This window comes from Mauremys reevesii, linkage group 2, assembly GCF_016161935.1.
Source record: "Mauremys reevesii isolate NIE-2019 linkage group 2, ASM1616193v1, whole genome shotgun sequence".
Lineage (NCBI taxonomy): Eukaryota > Metazoa > Chordata > Testudines > Geoemydidae > Mauremys > Mauremys reevesii.
In genome coordinates, this window is record NC_052624.1 from 49,143,633 (window position 1) to 49,162,959 (window position 19,327).

General features: G+C 42.1%; 1 long non-coding RNA gene across 1 annotated transcript in view; it reads right to left on the minus strand.

Moving 5' to 3' along the window:
* LOC120396566 overlaps nt 1-19,327 on the minus strand; it is a 48,782-nt gene that overhangs the window by 18,802 nt on the left and 10,653 nt on the right. Inside the window, exon 3 of the long non-coding RNA XR_005593230.1 lies at nt 11,649-11,747. This is a non-coding gene — a long non-coding RNA (uncharacterized LOC120396566). The remainder of the gene's footprint in view (nt 1-11,648; nt 11,748-19,327) is intronic.

The following is a 19,327-nucleotide window of genomic DNA, read 5'->3' on the forward strand; positions in this document are numbered from 1 at the left end:
GCTGCGGTGCTCCGCTTCCCGCCGCTGGAGAGAGCCGCGGGCAGTCTTTTCCCCAACCCAAGCGACATGGCTGGGGCCGGGGCAAGAGAAGCGGAGAGGGCTGGGGCTGCGTCTCTCTGCTTCCCGCTGCTGGTGAGTGCGGGGGGCGATCCCTTCCCCAACCTCCCTGCACTCACTAGCAGCGGAAAGTAGAGTGCCACGGCTGGGAGCTGATGGAGTAGAGCGGGCTCGGGCGGGGTTGCTCCACTTCCTGCCACTGCCGGTGAGTGCGGGGTCACTGGGAGAAGAGGTGGAATGGGGGCAGGCCAGGGCAGAGCAGGAGGGAAGGGTAAAAGGCAGGGTGGAGGGAGTTGTCCAGGGCTCCACACCCCCTTAGGGACAGCCCTGCCCCTTGCAGGGGGGCCGGCCGAGGGATAGGCTGGTCGCCAGGGCTGGTGCTGCCATGTATGCAGCATGCAGCTGCCTAGGGCACCATGAAATTTGTTGTGTATGCCTAAGGATGGCCCTGCATGGTGCAGTGTACTGATATGTCCTATGTGCTTTGATTTCATAACTCCTTTGTTATTTGTGATTAGTTTTATATATTGTCCTACCTGGACAGCTGAAAAATGAAGTCAGATGAATCATATGCTGTATTCCTCAAACTGAAGTGATCTTGACAGCCCTGATGCAATACAGTGGGCTGCCTCTCAAACAATTCATCCTGAGCTATTCCATCGGGTGGCTTGCTAAAAATTGTTGTTCAGTATTGGACACAAAGACCAAAACTAAAGAAATGTAGCTTCCAATAACAGGAGAATCCACTGTATTTGGGGGGAGGGAGGGAAGGAGGGTGGAATTATGTAACATAATCATCTGGCTGGCTTTGGACAACAAACCTTGCAGTTTTGGGAATAAAATAAATAAATAAATGAACAATCCTGAAAGTGTTCTCTTCTCTAAGTAGGGCCATTTAGACCATCTATCAATTCACAGTCCATTTTATTTTACTTACTGTTGTCATCCTTTAGTTACTTGTGAATTCAATGCACCCTAATTTAGATATCTTTTTCAGAGTAAGAGCAATTCATTATCTGATTACTGTAGAAAGAGGAAAAATAGATTAAAATCTTGATCAGGATTTCTGGAAACCACCAATCAGTTTCGGGGGGGAGGGGACAAAATTGAAATGTGTGTTTCAGGGAATAGGAGATTTTATTGTTTAATGTGATTGTACCTCAAAGAAAAGCTGGCTTCATATGTGTATTATGATCAATAAGTTTGGTAGCCTCAGTGTGTGTCTGTATCTATTTCATCTAATTTATAGTTACAGAGCAATAATCATTATCTGTAAATGCCAAATATAACATGGAAAATTAAAGATTATTTGAAATGGAATGGAAATTTTCTCTATTTTTGCCATCCTTGGCTTTCTTCTTTATCTACAATATGTATTGAAGAAGAGAGAACAGTGGGGTTTGCATAGGGGCCCTAAAATCCTCACATCAGGGGCCATTCTGATCTCTCCAGCACAATATTCCACTCTGGCTTTAATTTCCAGCCATAGGTTTTTGTTATGCTTTTCTCTACTAGATTAAGAGCCTCTGAGTACTCAGTTTTTTCACCACATGAAGGTTCTTACACAAGTCTCCTCTGAGCCTTCTTTTTGATAAGATAAATGGATTGAGCTCTTTAAGTCCCTCACTGTAAGGCTGTCCTGGTCTGCACCCTCACTTGAAACTGGCCGGTTTCAAAGTGAGGACCAGCATGTCTTCCCCCCACCCCAAAATCCTAGGGTAGGTCTCCCCTTCGGCTGCCACCACCGCGGTCAATTACGTGGGCCGGGACACCCCTGTTTTCCCCCTGTCTCCCTTCTTTCCAGAGACGTTCCCTGGGGAAATACAGATCCACTCATTGGAGGGAAACCTCCCCCCCTCTCTCTCTCCTAGCCACTGGAAAGAGATACCTGATTCAAACTGTTTGAATCAAACCCAGGAGGAACTCTCTTCCCCCTCCCTTCTCTGCCCGGAGATAAGCCTGTCTCACCACCGAGAGAGTGTCTTCGCCCCTCCCCCTGTCCACAGTAGAAGGGATTTAATCAAGTCTTTATAGAAAGAATTTATTAAAAGAAAAACAAGAAAATACAGAATCTCTATGAGTCCAAGCTGGACACTCATAGGGTATAACCTTGCTAAATTCTGGAGAGAATCCTCTCTTTTTCTCAGTACAACAAAACAACAGAATTAAGAATAATCAATAACAAACACACAGAATTGCAAGCATAGGATTATTAGGAGAGGACACAAAGTATCTTTCTAATACTCACTATCTTGACTAGAAGAAATTAGTTCAGAAAGGTGGAAACTTGTAGACTTGATTAAAACATCTGGACTCTTGTAACTCCAGACGGCTAAAGACAAAGACCCCCCCAAACAGAGGGAAAAGTTCCCTCCTAGGAGTTTCAAATTCTCTTCCCTGATTGGTCCTCAGGTCAGGTGCCCACCAGGTACTATGCTTTAACCCTTTACTAACTATTCATGACAAAGGCATGTTCAACTCTCAGATCATTGATGTGGCTCTTTTCTGCACTGTCTCAAATTTGTTAACATCTTTTAAATATATGTACACCAGAACAGTATGCGGTATTCTATATCGGTCTCACAGATTGTTCTGTATGACTTCCCTGTCCTCCTCATTATTTACCATACCACTAATCTTTGTGTCACCCACTAATTTTATCAGCAGAGATTTTATATTTACTCCCAGATCACAAATAAAAATATTTAACAGTGTCAGACCTAGTTCTGAGCCCTGCACAACCCCACTAGAAATATATCCATTTGATGATGATTCCCCATTGACAACTAGTTTTTGCGCTCTCTTAGCCAGTTCTTTATCCATTTAACATGTGCTATATTGATATTGTATAGTGCTACTTTTTTTTTTTAAGGAGAATGTCAAGGTGTAGGTATTAAGTCAAATGCCTTACAAAAGTCTGTTTATCACTCGACATCAGATTTAACACTTCACTGAGTTGAATGAGCAGTTCACATCTATGAAAGCTATAGTTCCAGGCTCTCTGCAAACTCAGGTAGACAATTCATAACAGACAGACACATTTTTAATGAAAGCTGAGATTCTGACTGACAAGATAGTTGCTTCAGATGCATTCCAGTATGGTATACACACTTGGCTTCTTCCAAGTCCTGAATTGTGTAGAAAAGGCCTATATATCTAGAAACTAATTTATTTCCTTGTAATCTTAACTACAGAATCCTTCAATAACCTGATTCCACTGGCTTGGATCAAAGACAAACCATGTACGCAGATTTCATCTCACATGTCTCACAAAATGCCACTGTCTCACTAGAATGTGATACTAGAGAAAATATTCTTCCTCTCTGTAAATTAGAAGAGGTTTAAGTTTGCTCTTCTTTGATTTGTTTGCTTTCACTTCAGCAATAATAATATCTAGCTCTTACACTGTGCTTTTCATCCTGTAGAGGTGCGGACTCACCCCTGCAGCACCTCCTGCTGGTGACTCCTGGAAATTAGCTCTTTTTCCAGCCAGGAGCACCCTCTGCAGGCCGGTGATCCACCTATCCTCTTGGCCCCCTGTGTCCCTCTCTGGACCCTGGTGCCCTGTTACCTGGGGTGCTGCCCCCTGGCAGTAACCCCTCAGTCTTAGGGTCTCCCCTCCCCAGGGAACCTCCACCCACTATCCCCACCTTGTCTCAGTATATAACTACTGCCAGTCATCATCTAGGCCCTGCTCCCTGGGGCAGACTGCAGTGTACACCCCATTCATCACTGGCAAAGAGGGGTTTGGACCTGCTGCCTTTGCCTACCCTTGGCTACTCCTCTATAGCCCCAGTACCTGTCCTGGCCTTTATCAAGGCTGCAGCCTGGATCTTTCCAGGCTGGAGCTCCCCAGCTCCTCTGCCTTTCCCCAGCCCTGCTCCACTCTAGATACCTTGTCTCTAGCATCTAAGCAACCAGGCCCTTCTCCCACTACAGGCAGAGGGAGACTGTTTGCTCCTGGCTTCCCTGGCCTTTTTATACAGGCCAGCTGTGGCCTGATTAGGGTGTGGCCCAGCTGCAGCTGCTTTCCCAATCAGCCCAGCTTTTAGAGCTGCAGCTTTCAAGCCCTTCTTGCCCCACCCACAGCCTTCTCCTGGGCTATTTTAAGCCCCAAAGGGCAGGAGTGGGTAACCACCCCTCTACACATCCATAGAGGCCCGCCGGGGATATCAGTTGGTGGCTCCTTCATGGGGCTCTGATCACGGGCATGTATTTGGTGCGGTTTACCCCGTCCCAGACACCTGCCCCTTCTGCGGCGCAAGGGAGACCCTGGCGCACGTTTACTTAGAGTGCACCAGGTTGCAGCCCCTATACCGGCTCCTCACCAATATACTGTTGCGTTTCTGGCTGCACTTTTCCCCTCACCTCCTTCTCTATGCACTCCCTATCCGTGGCCCCACAAAGTCACGGGACCTCCTGGTCAACCTCCTCCTCGCCCTGGCTAAAATGGCCATCTACGCAACCAGGGAGAGGAGGTTGGCAAATGGAGACTCCTGTGACTGTGGGGCTTGTTTCCGATCCTCTGTCCATTCACGTATCCGGGCAGAGTTCCTCTGGGCGGTGTCCACTGGCTCCCTTGACGCCTTCGAGGAGCAGTTGGCGCTGTTCGGGGTTCTCTGCTTGGTATCCCAGTCAGGCTCCCTCCTTTTGACCCTTTGACCGCACTCCTGTCCCTGTTCTTTTATTAGTTGTCCCCCGAAATCAGTTGGGTTTTTGAGGTCCTGTAGATCCTCCCCTTAGGCTGGGGGGGATCCTTTAGCAATGGGCGGGCTTCCGACCGCCCACTTCCCGGAACCCAATAGGTATACATCCATAGATCTCAAAGCACTTTACAAACCAAGGTGAGTAATCATTATCCTCAGTTTACAGTGTTATGACTAAGAAGAGGTTGGGTTTGTGGTGTGGAGAACTGCCCCAGAGCAGTCTGCTCACACAGCTCAGTTGCTTCCACAGTTCATATTTTGCCACTTCCAAAACCAAAATCCAATATTTTTCTATGGGTGACACTATTTTAAGCATAGTTAGAAAATGAGGGAATGAGGATTGTCTTCATTTCCTCCTGTGCATGGATTGATTATATAGCCAACAGCTAGAAATAAAGTGGTACTTGAAAGGAACACTACCAACAAATTGTAAGGAAGTGAATAAGTTACAACTGCCCAGCAGCCATGTTAACAGATGCATTATCTTTTTTCCACCGCTGATTTTTCTGTGACTACACATATCTCACATTTGCCTCACTCTGCCCTTCAAGAGTTATATGCACATCTGTGGTGCATAAACAAGAGGTGCTTAGCTATTTATGGAGAAGACTATTTTGGAGAATAATAGAAAAGAGATCATTGCATTAGGATTGCTTAATTTCCACAAATTGCTTTGTGGAAATTAAGCAATGATTTTTTTACCCCCCCTCCCCAGGTACAGGTCCCCAACACAAGTGCTATCATATCTCCATTGTCCTTGAGTTCCCATAGAATGACAGAAGGTGAGGTGGAGCCCAAGCACAGAATATCAATCTCAGCAGCCTACAATTTAATTTACGCTGCTTCACTAGAAGAGCAGAGACAAAGCAGAGATTTCCATTCATTTTATTCAAAGCAGTAATATTCGTTTTTTTGTGAGCAAGAAAATATGAGCATGGCATTGGCATAGCTGAGTTTTCTCTCAAGTGAGTTTCAAGAAGGCAAAACATACCAGATCATTAGTTGAAAAGTAAATAGGGGAAATTAAGCCAACCACTGAAAGTTAGAGAGAGACAAGTGAAGCATTAATTGAGAGACAAGTAGGAGAAAAGCAATTAGGATATCATTTGGAAGTAAACAGGAGATGAGACAGAGGATAAATTATCCATCAAGCAAATCTCTACATTTCATTAGATGCTTCATTACTAATTATTATGAGCCAAGTTTTTTCTCATATCATCTGCAATGTGCTCAGAGCAGTTAAAAGCAGTAGGATGACTCAAAAGTACTGAAAGGTTGGTCAGTTTTCATCTGACCACAAGAGATAGTGACATGCCATAGCAGTTATATACTGCTGTGCTTTTGTAGATTGTAGCAAACATATAAACAGACAACCCCCCTGGCCTGTAAAAACTTATGTACACACTTAACTTTACTCGTGTGACCAGTCCCTTTTCAGAACAGAGGCCTAAGTTTGCAATATATTTACATGTCATTCTAGATTGGTAGGGTCAGCTGAAAAAAAGAATTACTCAACTTTATCACTGTTGGTGAAATCCTCCTGCCCCAGAGAAGCTGGACAAATTCGTACTATGAATACGGTGCAATTTTTTAACAGTGAGGGTAATTAACCATTGGAACAACGTATCAAGGAGGATGGGTGGATTCTCCATCACTGGAAATTTTTAAATCCAGATTGAATGTTTTTTAAAAGATATGGTCTAGTTCAAAAATGAATTAAGTCAAAGAAGTCCTATGGCCTGTGTTACGCAGATGGTCAGACTAGATGATCACAGTGGGTCCCTTCTGGCCTTAGAATTTATGAATTTAGGATTAGGAGTTTTTCCACTGGTTTTTCCTGAAAGCCAGGATTTCAGCCATTGACCTTCTATGCAGCAGAAGCCCAAAAGAAACATAACATACATACTTTTAAGAGGATATGAGAAAACTTTATGATTTTTTCAACTGAATCTGGCCTTGAGAATACCAGGCATATATTAACCACTATCTCAGTTGTTGGCCATTCAAGAAGATGTTGTGCTGCTTATGAAAAACCTTATTTTAATGAAACTCATTCCTCTGATGCTTGTTAGATGTAGTATTTAACTTTAAAACAAAGACATTTCTTACAGGCATATCACGAGAAGTACTGGATATCTGACATTCTTAGGGTATGTCTACACTACGAAATTAGGTTGATTTTATAGAAGTCAGTTTTTAGAAATCGATTTTATACAGTTGATTGTGTATGTCCCCACTAAGTGCATTAAGTCAGTGGAATGTGTCCTCACTACAGTGTCTAGCATCGACTTACAGAGCGGTGCACTGTGGCTAGCTATCCCACAGTTCCCGCAGTCTCTGCTGCCCATTGGAATTCTGGGTTAAGCTCCCAATACCTAATGAGGCAAAAACATTGTCGCAGGTGCTTTTGGGCACATGTCATCAGTTGCCGCTCCCTCCGTGGAAGAAATGGCAGACAATCATTTCACGCCTTTTTTCCTGAGTTACCCATGCAGACACCATACCACAGCAAGCATGGAGCCCGCTCAGCTCACCGTCACCACTGCTGTTGTGGGCAAGTCTGATGTGGGGGCTGCTGTGATCCAAGTAGCCAAGTAGCCAATGCAATCATTGATGTTCTGTTATCTGTTATCAATGATTCAGTCCTGCCTGGAATATCATGCGAGCTGGAGGCTTCTGCCTTAGGCTGCTCTCCCAGCCAGCAGCTTCGCGCGGTCACATTTACCCCAGGCTATCCCTTGCTCCCATGGTTCATGAAGCCTGGACAGTAGTAAGGAGCAGTTCAACTATAGGCTGAGCAAGTGCAGAATGGTGGTAGAATGTGCCTTTGGATGTTTAAAAGTTCGCTGGTGCTGTTTGCTGACTAGGTCAGACCTCAGTGCAACCAACATTCCCATTGTTATTGCTGCTTGCTGTGTGCTCCATAATATCTGTGAGAGTAAGGGGGAGATGTTTATGGTGGGGTGGGAGGTTGAGGCAAATCGCCTGGCATCCGATTTTGAGCAGCAAGACACCAGGGCAATTAGAAGAGCACAGCAAGGTGCGCTGCGCATCAGAGAGGCTTTGAAAACCAGTTTCATGACTGGCCAGGCTTCGGTGTGACAGTTGTGTGTGTTTCTCCTTGATGCAAAGCCCCTCTTTGGTGATTAATTCCCTGAAAGTCAACCCCCGCCCTTCAAAATAAAGTAAATATTGTTTTGAAACCATGCAGCAGAGGTCAGTGGGATGCAGCAGGGGGTCTGTGCTCTTGTTGGCTTTCCTGCAGCTCCAACAGATGCTTCATCATGTCTGTTTGCTCCCCCATTAGCCTCAGCATCACATCCTGCCTCCGCTCTTTGTGCTCACTTAATTGTTTCCTGGCCTCTGCCACTGAATGCCTCCATGCATTAAGCTGTGCCCTATCAGTGCAGGAGGACTGCATGAGCTAAGAAAACATGTCATCGCGAGTTCGTTGTTTTCACCTTCTAATCTGTGATAACCTCAGGGACGGAGATGATAGGAGGAGAGTAGAAACATTCTACACTCTACGATTCTGGGGAGACTGCATGGTCACCTGTGCTGCTGAGTTCGCCACGCTGACCAAACAGGAAATGAAATTCAAAAGTTCCCAGGGCCTTTCATGTGTACCTGGCTAGTGCATTGGAGTTCAAAGTGCTGTCCAAAGCGGTCACAATGGAGCACTCTGGGATAGCTCCCGGAGGTCAATAACGTCGATTTGTGTCCGCACTACTCCAAATTCGACCCAGCAAGGTCAATTTTAGCGCTACTCCCCTTGCTGGGGAGAAGTACAGAAGTTGATTTTAAGAGCTCTTTAGGTCGACGGAACAGGGTTGCTTGTGTAGCCACACATTCATTATAAAATCAACCTAATGCGGCTAAATTCGACCTAACCTTGTAGTATAGACCAGGGCTTAGATCTTAGACTGAACTTAACAAAAACGGATGGGCAGAATTATCTAACCTATCTTCTGCCTCTTGGCAGTCAACTCAGCACTGAGCAGTTATGTCCCAAAATATTAAGCACTACCAGATCTTCACTCATACTCTTAGTTTCATTGACACGTGTAGCTGCAATTGGTCCCCTGGGAAAACTATACTTACAATAACCCTGTGAGTGAAAAAAACTATTGCTAGGACACCCCCATTTTCTCCCACTCTTGTTTCTGTGTTTTTCTTCCACACTGCTCCCAAGGCCTGGACTATCTTCCTCAGCCCCATTCTACAAGCCACCTCTCTCTCCATTTACACATCCCTACTAAAGATCCATTGCTTTTGCAATACCCATGAGAAGAATAAACAAAACAAAATAAAAAACTGAGCCAGCTCTTCAGGCCTGTTAGCAGCACAAAGGGGGGTTAAAGGCAGTGGGAAATTCTCCCAGTGGAAAATCACTATACAGTCTTGATTTATGGGCCAGCAATTGAGACCGATCCATATGTACCAATGGTATGCACATAGGTAGAGAGCGGGGAGAGGGTTGTGCTGGGGTATGGCCAGATCATATAGCATTCTGGTCAGTAAAATGGAGCCTATTAAACCACTCTAGCCAGCATAACGTAGACCCACCCATAGTACAGGAACTGCATTTTTCCTCCTAGTGCCTATATCACTCCTTTCACCTTCTATTCATTTCCTGTCTCAATCCCCTAACATCCCAAATTAAGTACCAGAACAATCTAGCCCCTAATATCTAAAATGACCAACTACTATTGTTAGCAGGACCCCGCTATCAATATAATATTAATCAGTGTTCCAGAAATTCTCTTCTTATATTAGACGATTCCTAGGGGTTCAGTTACACCAGCAGCTTGAAATTTTAAGGTTGCAAACTCACAGATTCAGATTCTCCACCATCAGCTAAGTTTTGCATGTGCAAAATCATTGGCACCAGGAAGTGGCTGAAAAACTTAGATTTCAATAAGTTAGTGCACAAAAGTGTAAACAAACAGAATTGAAGGATATTTCTAAGAAGCTGGTCCAAAAGGCATAGGCATTATTATTATTTCTCTAGGGGATTACCCCAAATGTAGGAGAATAAGACAAATATCATTGTAAAGGCTTCGTGTATCCTATTAACAGTCTAAAAGAGCTTACTTACACATGGTTGTGTGCTCCTTTCAAACAGGCCTGATAGAAAATTGCAGAAATACAAAACTATGTTGAGTAGCAGTCTCAGGAGGCACAGAACTAAATTGGTAGCATTTTTTTTCCTAAACAATGCGAAGAGAAAATGACTATCTCCTGAAAACTGGGGAAAAAATTGAAATATTAAAGCTTAAGAATAAGACACACTGCTTTTACAGTAATGGATGCTGCACTAAAACATAACTCTGCTTTTCTGCTGCATTTATTTTATGTTTCTGATTTCTTTGTTTTAAAGTAATCAGAATTATTTTGTATTATATATTATGTTGTATTTTCAGACCTCACTAAATCTTTTAATGGACTAAAATGTGGATGACGAAGATGCTTATGCCAATTTCTCCAGTTTTTCATAGTCTGCAAACTATCTTGTAATGGTTTGGCTGTTCCATTTTCTAAATAAATGAGATTTTCAGTGATCATGGGTTGACATCTCCAGAAATGTAAGCCCTGTGTTTATGTGCAGAAGAGGGAGAACTCAGGCATCAACCTTGGGTGTATTTTGGAGGTTGTGAAAATTAAATGTAGCCTCATTGCCCATTCCCTCCATTGGTTCTGTGCTGCTACTAAACATTTTGCTTATTAGTGCCAGATAATTGTTGTGATGGTGTTTGTTTTAAATCATCTATTTCTACAGTGACACGACAGTGATATAGACAAATAAAAGGAAGGGTCCTGTCCTGAGGAGCTTACCACCTTAGGGCCTGATCCAACACCCACTGAACTCACTGGGAGTCCTTGCATTGTCTTAGTTAGCCCTGGATCAGACCCTGAGACCCAGCACAGCTAGGGATAATAAAGGTAGGGAGGATAGTATGGAAAGAATGAGGCTGACAGTATCATGACTCTTATTGCTGCAAGGAACCATCAGAGTAGCTAATGTAACAGAACCAAAAAGAGACACCAAAACAGAATGTATGTACTTACCAGATTAAAAATAGCCTAAGAACACCACTAACAGATAATAACAACCATTCTGGAATAGTGGCACCCTTGTCCAGCAACACTGAGCTCTATACCTTCTATCTTTATGAGCTCGGGCATCATACATGACCCACGATGGACATTTGTGAATAGTGAGGCCCAAACAGTACATAGATACTGTTTGTAATCCACCATCAACTATGATGTCCAAGCAGAGATAAAGAACTACTAGATTGTACAGTTTGTCTCTGTGTTGGAAAATCATTTTAGCTTAACTCAGAACCATTGTAGTTTAGAGCCTGGTCACTGATGCCAGGCGGCCATTTGCAAAGCCACATCTTTGGTTAGATTGAGGAAGGACTTGGTCAATATAAATACCTCATTGTGACTTACTGTTGGTGCTTAACGTGGCCTACTGTGTATCTCCAGCAAAGAGGCTTATGTCAGAGATAGAGGCTACTGGAAACCTCTTTGCCAGGGGTATCAAAAGATTTAACAGGATTCTGAGGAGAGGTCTTTATTTAAGAAATTATTTAAAAATGTCTTCTGTTTGCTTCTTTGAGACATATAAAGAACTGTGAAGGCTTTTTCCACAAAAAGGGGGGTGAGCATGGGGTTTCTGTTTGTATTTTACCATAGAAATATCAAGAATGTCAAGTATAGACTTCCATAGCTTTGGTAGGAACCCTCTGTGGTGGGAAGCAGGGGCCTCAGCATGTGTGTACAATGAAATCCAATTCATTAACTGAAGATGAAGGAGGGTTGAATCTTTCTCCAGAATGTTAGACAAAGAATTTTAAACAGTCTGACTAAACCTACCTTCCCTCCCAATTGCTTAATTTTCATTCTCTTGATGTCATCATCTCTCTATTTTGCTGGTCTTCACAGCAATCTCCAGGGAAGATAAGACGTGAATTTCTAATATATATTCAAAATAACAACAATATATATAATCGGGTCTTTATATATTTTAAAGAAATTAAAAAGTATGAAATAATCTTTTTCACTTTGCAAGTACCTTTACAATTCATTTTGCCAGGGGCACACTTCTGAAGTAATTCTATGGCAAACGAGTGTTACACATACAAATGATTTACACACACCACTGCTGATGCTTCACTACTTTTCTGTATGATTAGTAGGGAGCTAAAATTACTTTTATATCAGCTAAAACCAAAGTGAGACACCAAACATCACAGGTAATGTACAAGTACCACAAAGAGGAGGGAAAGCAGTCATTCAATACTGACAGGAGAGAAAATTCCAGGAGGCAGACTAGGTCCACATACTACAGCCTCAGAGAAGATGACAACATAGTTGCTGAAGTCAAACCCAAAATGATTAGCAAGAAAATAGCCCCTGCAATAGTTCTGGTGGCAGATACATCATGCTGATGTGCCAGATACTTGGCAAGAGTGTTTTGAGTCTGAGCCTGCTGCTCCAGCAGTAGAAGAAGACCTCAAGAGTCAGGTTAGAATCTACGTTGATCAAGCCAATTCCAAGATTTCTAGAACTCATACATGATGTTTAGAAGGGGGCGGGTGAGGTAAATGTTGTGTTGCAAATTGTTGTTTCAATCTGTTCCTTTAGACAGAAACGAGTGAAAATCAGGCTCAGTGTAATTAGGAATAATCTATTTATAGAGATATAAACCTTATTTATGCAAGACTGGATATCACTTGCATTAACTGTAAAGCCTGAGAACTGTTTTCTCATATGTGTATTTGTAATAAACTGTGGTACTTACATTGAATGGCAATTGTATCATTTGATTTAGGATCTATACATGTAATATAACACTTATATATGTATTAAATATTAAGTAACTGAAAGAATAACTTTTCATACATTGATTTAAACTAGAGAAGTCCAATCTGCATTATTTACTGTATAATCTACTGTTAAACAGTGAAGTTGTTGATGAACCTGGGATAGAAACTATATAGACCTTTTCCAAAGCCCACCAAAATTAATGGAAAGTCTCCCACTGACTTCAGTGGGCATTGGATCAGGCTCTATTTCCATTATTTTGCAAAATGTCAGCAATAGGAGCCTTTAAATTATAAATAAAACCTATTATCTTAATGCTTGAAAATGCAATACATTCTTATTACAAAAGCTAATGCTATAATAGTGAAAGCTATTACAGATAATAATAATATTAATGTATTTATTTATTTAAAAAAACCTGATTTCTTCCTTAAAGGTCCTATTATACGTTAACTTCATCACACTCATATATCATTGTGAACTTACGCAAGTGACCCATATTATGTATATAACTATAAATATTACTGAAGTCTTAGGAAAAGACTTTGGTTTTGAGTTGTGTTATGTAGATGTACAGCTATAAATATTTATGGCATGTTGAAGCAATCTATTTGGATGTGATTTGTGAATTAGGTGTATGACTATAAATATAAATGAAATGTTAAGAAAAATCCATTTGGTGGTGGGTTGAGTTCTTTTCTGAACAGGTATATATTTCTATCTGTGACATTTTTATGAGAGTTTTAAGTGACCGTCTCTAGTACTGATATAACAAAACAGGCCTTTTATTTTGGTAAACATGTCTATCCAATAACCAAATAGTGGTGTGAATGCACTTACTTATGATTCAGTTTGTGAACAGTGTTTACTTATTTCACTGTATGAATATGGCTTTATTTTCAAAAAGTTATCTCTATTTCAGTATCAGTGCTGTATTTCAGGGTTTTGGAAAAGCATAAATCCTCTAAATCTTTGACAATCTAAAGTGTAAGTTTTGTAATATGTTATACGTAGTGCAGGTGACAACAACATCTATAGCTACGGTTGCCCAATACGTCCCATTATAAGACCCTTCCCATTATAAGCAAATTTCAACTGTCTGGGCTGAAATTTTCCATGGCAGGTGGAATTTTTTTTTAAAGTTTCAGCAAAAATGGTTCAGCCATTTCTAGAATGAGGTTAGAGAAACATGTTGCTTTGCCCATGATAGCCATTCCATTGAGAAGCTCTAGCATCTCCATGCTTTGAAACTAGGACTTGAAATTTTGCAGGGGGTGGTGGGTCACCCTCATCATAGTGATGTGCCTTTTATCCTTCCTATGAAAAAAGTCCAAACTTGGCCAAGTTAAGAATCTTTGCAAAATGTCAGTTCACACATGTTCAGGAGAGACTTGTTAGAATTTGGCAGCTAAAGTCTCTGAAGATTCCATATGTTCTGGGCATACTCCAGCCCCAGAACAAAGAGGTTGAGCAGGACTTTCCCTGCAATTGTTTTTCCTGGCTGCTGCACTCTGCTTTGGCACCAGGCACCAGCAATGATCATAGGGAGACGATCTGAAGAATGCTCAAATGCAGAGTGGACAAGAGCTGTATTTTAAAGAATCCTTATTGAGGTTGCAGGAAGTAACCATCCCAATGTGTAGAAAGAATAGTAAATATGGCAGTGATCTTAAACACAAAAAAGAAGCTTACAAGAAGTGGAAGATTGGACAAATGACCAGGGAGGAGCAATAAAAATATTGCTCAGGCATGCAGAAGTGAAATCAGGAAGGCCAAATCATACTTGGAGTTGCAGCTATCAAGAGATGTTAAGAGTAACAAGAAGGGTTTCTTCAGGTATGTTAGCAACAAGAAGAAAGCCAAGGAAAGTGAGGGCCCCTTACTGAATGAGGGAGGCAACCTAGTGACAGAGGATGTGGAAAAAACTAATGTACTCAATGCTTTTTTTGCCTCTGTCTTCATGAACAAGGTCAGCTCCCAGACTTCTGCACTGGGCAGCACAGCATGGGGAGGAGGTGACCAGCCCTCTGTGGAGAACAAAGTGGTTCGGGACTATTTAGAAAAGCTGGATGAGCACAAATCCATGGGGCCGGATGCACTGCATCTGAGGGTGCTAAAGGAGTTGGCAGATGTGATTGCAGAGCCATTGGCCATTATCTTTGAAAACTCATGGCAATCGGGGGAGGTCCAGGATGATGGGAAAAAGGCTAATGTAGTGCCCATCTCTAAAAAAGGGAAGAAGGAGGATCTGGGGAACTACAGGCCAGTCAGCCTAACCTCAGTCCCTGGAAAAATCATGGAGCAGGTCCTCAATGAATCAATTCTGAAGCACTTAGAGGAGAGGAAAGTGACTGGGAACAGTCAGCATGGATTCACCAAGGGCAAGTCATGCCTGACTAACCTAATTGCCTTCTATGAGGAGATAAATGGCTCTGTGGATGAAGGGAAAGCAGTGGATGTGTTATTCCTTGACTTTAGCAAAGCTTTTGATACGGTCTCACACAGTATTCTTGCCAGCAAGTTAAAGAAGTATGGGCTGGATGAATGGACTATAAGGTGGATAGAAAGTGGGCTAGATCATTGGGCTCAATGGGTAGTGATCAATAGCTCCATGTCTAGTTGGAAGCCAGTATAAAGCGGATTGCCCCAAGGGTCGGTCCAGGGGCCAGTTTTGTTCAATATCTTCATTAATGATCTGGATGATGGGATGGATTGCACCCTCAGCAAGTTCGTGGATGACACTAAGCTGGGGGCAGAGGTAAATACACTGGAGGGTAGAGATAGGGTCCAGAGTGACCTAGACAAATTGGAGGATTGGGCTAAAAGAAATCTGATGAGGTTCAACAAGGACAAGTGCAGAGTCCTGCACTTAGGATGGAAGAATCCCATGCACTGCTACAGGCTGGGGACCGACAAGCTAAGCAGCAGTTTTGCAGAAAAGGACCTGGGGATTACAGTGAATGAGAAGCTGGATATGAGTCAACAGTGTGCCCTTGTTGCCAAGAAGGCTAATCGCATATTGGGCTGCATTAGTAGGAGCACTGCCAGCAGATGAGGGAAGTGATTATTCCCCTCTATTTGGCACTGGTGAAGCCACATCTGGAGTATTCTGTCCAGTTTTGAGTCCCCCACTACAGAAAGGATGTGGACAAATTGGAGAGAGTTCAGCTGACAGCAATGAAAATTATTAGAAGGCTGGGGCACATGACTTATGAGGAGAGGCTGAGGAACTGAGCTTATTAGTCTGCAGAAGAGAAGAGTGAGGGGGATTTGATAGCAGCCTTCAACTACCTGAAGGGGGGGTTCCAAAGTGGATGGAGCTAGGCTGTTCTGAGTGGGATGCAGATTATACAACAAGGAGCAATGGTCCCAAGTTGCAGTGGGGGTGGTCTAGGTTGGATATTAAGAAAAAACTATTTCAGTAGGAGGGTGGTGAAGCACTGGAATGGGTTACCTAAAGAGGTGGTGAAAACTCCTTCCTTAGAGGTTTTTAAGGCCTGGCTTGACAAAGCCCAGGGTGGGATGCTTTAGTTGGGGTTGGTCCTGATTTGAGCAGGGGGTTGGACTAGATGACCTCCTGAAGTCTCTTCCAACCCTAATCTTCTATGATTCTAAGGGAGATTTAGGTTAAATATTAGGAAAATCTTTCTAATTAAAAGGGTAGTTAAATTCTGGGAAAGGCTTCCAAGGGAGGTTATGGAATCCCTATCATGGGAGATTTTCAAGAACAGGTTGGACAAACACCAGCCAGGGATGATCTAGGTTTAGTTGATCCTTCCTCAGCATAGGGGGCTGGAATTAATGAGATTTCAAGGTCCCTCCAAGCCTTATATTTCTGTGATTCTATGGTTCTATAACATAATAATGACTAACATAATTGTTGCTATATTATTACCATTAATCATTATTTTATGTGACTCTTTTCTATGATGTTGGAATTATACACATGAGAGGAATAAGAAACCAAGGTGGAATTTTCCCCTCCATTTTTATAGTCCTTTGCCAATGAGAGAGAGAGAGGTTTTTGCTGTTAATGACAAGCATAATAGCTCATGGAAAGTGCACTTTCTATTAGCATTAGGAAATTTTTTATCTTAGTGTTGCTAGGTTAATTTACGTAAAGTGAAACCTGGCCTAGATAACTTTTGCATCATTTATCTGAATGAACCACATGAATCTGAATAATAAATAATGAATATGCTTATACATAAGCATATCTCCTTTTCCACAGGCAAAAATGAGTATTTTCTGTGAAAAAGACCCATCCCCAAACATACCTGTGATCAGAAACCTGTTTGCACAAATGTTTGACCTAGTATTCACAAACACTGTCTTGTGCAGGATACTAAAGACTTAATTCTCTAAACATATAATATAGAGCTAGTTGCTTGCTCCCTCACCAGCAGGACAGCTGCTTTACACAGAAGAAATATATAGACTAGGATGATATTCAGTGATCCTGTTTAAATAGCCAGGTTTGAGCTTTCTGATATTTTATCACATTATGAATTAAAGAAAAAGTCCATAGAAAATGCACCAGTTCCTTCTGATGGTTTTTCTTCGTCTTGCTTCTTGATGCACAAAGAACATACTCAGTTACCATTTGTTAGGCTGGTCTGGCAACACTGTAATAACAGAACAAAAAAAATGCCTTGAAAAATCCAGAACTTACTAATAAGCAGAAGCTGCAACCCCACATGCAGCCACAGGGACAAATCCTACACTCAGTGCACAGTAACGAGGCAACACACGGGGACAGTCCGCTGGGTCCAGAGCAAAACAATCATTCATTTCTTCACTTCTGCATGGTTACTGTAAAGCCCTTGCTGGCCACTGCTGCACCCTCAGGGTGGTAGTAGGCCCCACTGCCACATCTCACACCCCACAGGGAAAAATGTCCAATGGGCTAATGTTCTCAGTGATCCACCGGCTCTGGCCCCTGCTTCTCCACACACTGAAACATAGGAAGTCCCAAACATGCCAGGTTTCATGGCATGTTGCACAGCTTCAAATCAACCAGCCGGGACTCCACACATCCTGCCCCCTGCCCACCAATGGTATTGTTGTGATGAAAGGTGCTAATGGCTGCCTGAAGATGAGTCTTGGAACCAAAGACAATCACAGTCCTTGCTAAAAGCAGTGGCTTTGCCATGTACTCTTTTAGACAGAGTAATCAAGCCCCATTAGGTAGTAAAAATTAAAAAAACAGCAGATGTTATGATGACTGCCTAAGGCCTAGATAACTTTTGTATCATTTATCTGGATGAACCACATGAATCCGAATAGCAAATAATGAATATTCTTATTCACAAGCAAATCCTCTCTACCATGTGGGCTGGAGCTAGTATGTCAGTTGCAGGCTGTGTGTGTTGGAGGTGGAAAGCCAGGTGAACAAGTTGTGAGTGTGACCATGAGAGGAAGCAGAGGGCCGAGCTCCTTGGACATAGAGCTTGCTGGAGTGCTATACTTGGGGATTTTCCAAGCAGGGAAACTGCCTGTTGTTTATTTTTATTGTGTTCAAGGAAACAGACCTTGTGTACTTCCTTGTATATCAATAAGAATACACCAACAACATACTGATGTCTTCTCTTCACAGAAACAATCCCATAGGGCTGCAAATATTGGCTAACTGCTTGGGCCAAAGGGGTAACAGTTCTGTATTGGCCTATCCTTCTATGGTTTGCCACTCCTACAGGATGTAAAGACAGGATTACCATGACGGGTGTGGTCTGAGTATCCGAAAAGAGCATTTGCTTGATATTGGGTGAGTGCAAATGGCTAAGGCTTGAGACCCTGGACAGCAAATTCCCATGTATTTCTATTAGGGATGTCAAGCAATTAAAAAAATTAACCACGATTAATCATGCGATCAAAAACATTAATCGCAATTGCATTGTTAAACAATAACAGAATACCATTTATTTAAATATTTTTGGATGTTTTCTACATTTTCAAATATATTGATTTCAATTACAACACATAATACAAAGTGTACAGTGCTCATTTTATATTTATTTTTGATTACAAGTATTTGCACTGTAAAAAAACTAAAGAAATAGTATTTTTCAATTCACCTAATACAAGTACTGTAGTGCAATCTCTTTCTCATGAAAGCTGAACTTAAAAATGTAGAATTATGTACAGAAAATAACTGCATTCAAAAATAAAACAATGTAAAACTTTTGAGTCTGCAAGTCCACTCAGTCTTACTTCTTATTTAGCCAATCACTCAGACAAACAAATTTGGTTACATTTTGCAGGAGATAATACTGCCCGCTTCTTGCTTACAATGCACCTGAAAATGAGAACAGGCATTCTCATGGCAAGATATTTACGTGTCAGATGCGCTAAAGATTCATATGTCTCTTCATGCTTCAACTGCCATTCCAGTGGACATACGTCCATGATAATGATGGGTTCTGATCAATAACAATCCAAAGCAGTGTGGACCGACGCATGTTCATTTTCATTATCTGAGTCAGATGCCACCAGCAGAAGGCTGATTTTCTTTTTTGGTGGTTCAGGTTCTGTAGTTTCCTCATTGAAGTGTTGCTCTTTCAAAACTTTTGAAAGCATGTGCCACATCTCGTCCCACTCAGAATTTGGAAGGCACTTCAGATTCTTAAACCTTGGGGTGAGTGCTATATCTATCTTTACAAATCTCACATTGGTACCTGCTTTGCGTTTTGTCAAATCTGCAGTGAAAGTGTTCTTAAAATGAACAACAT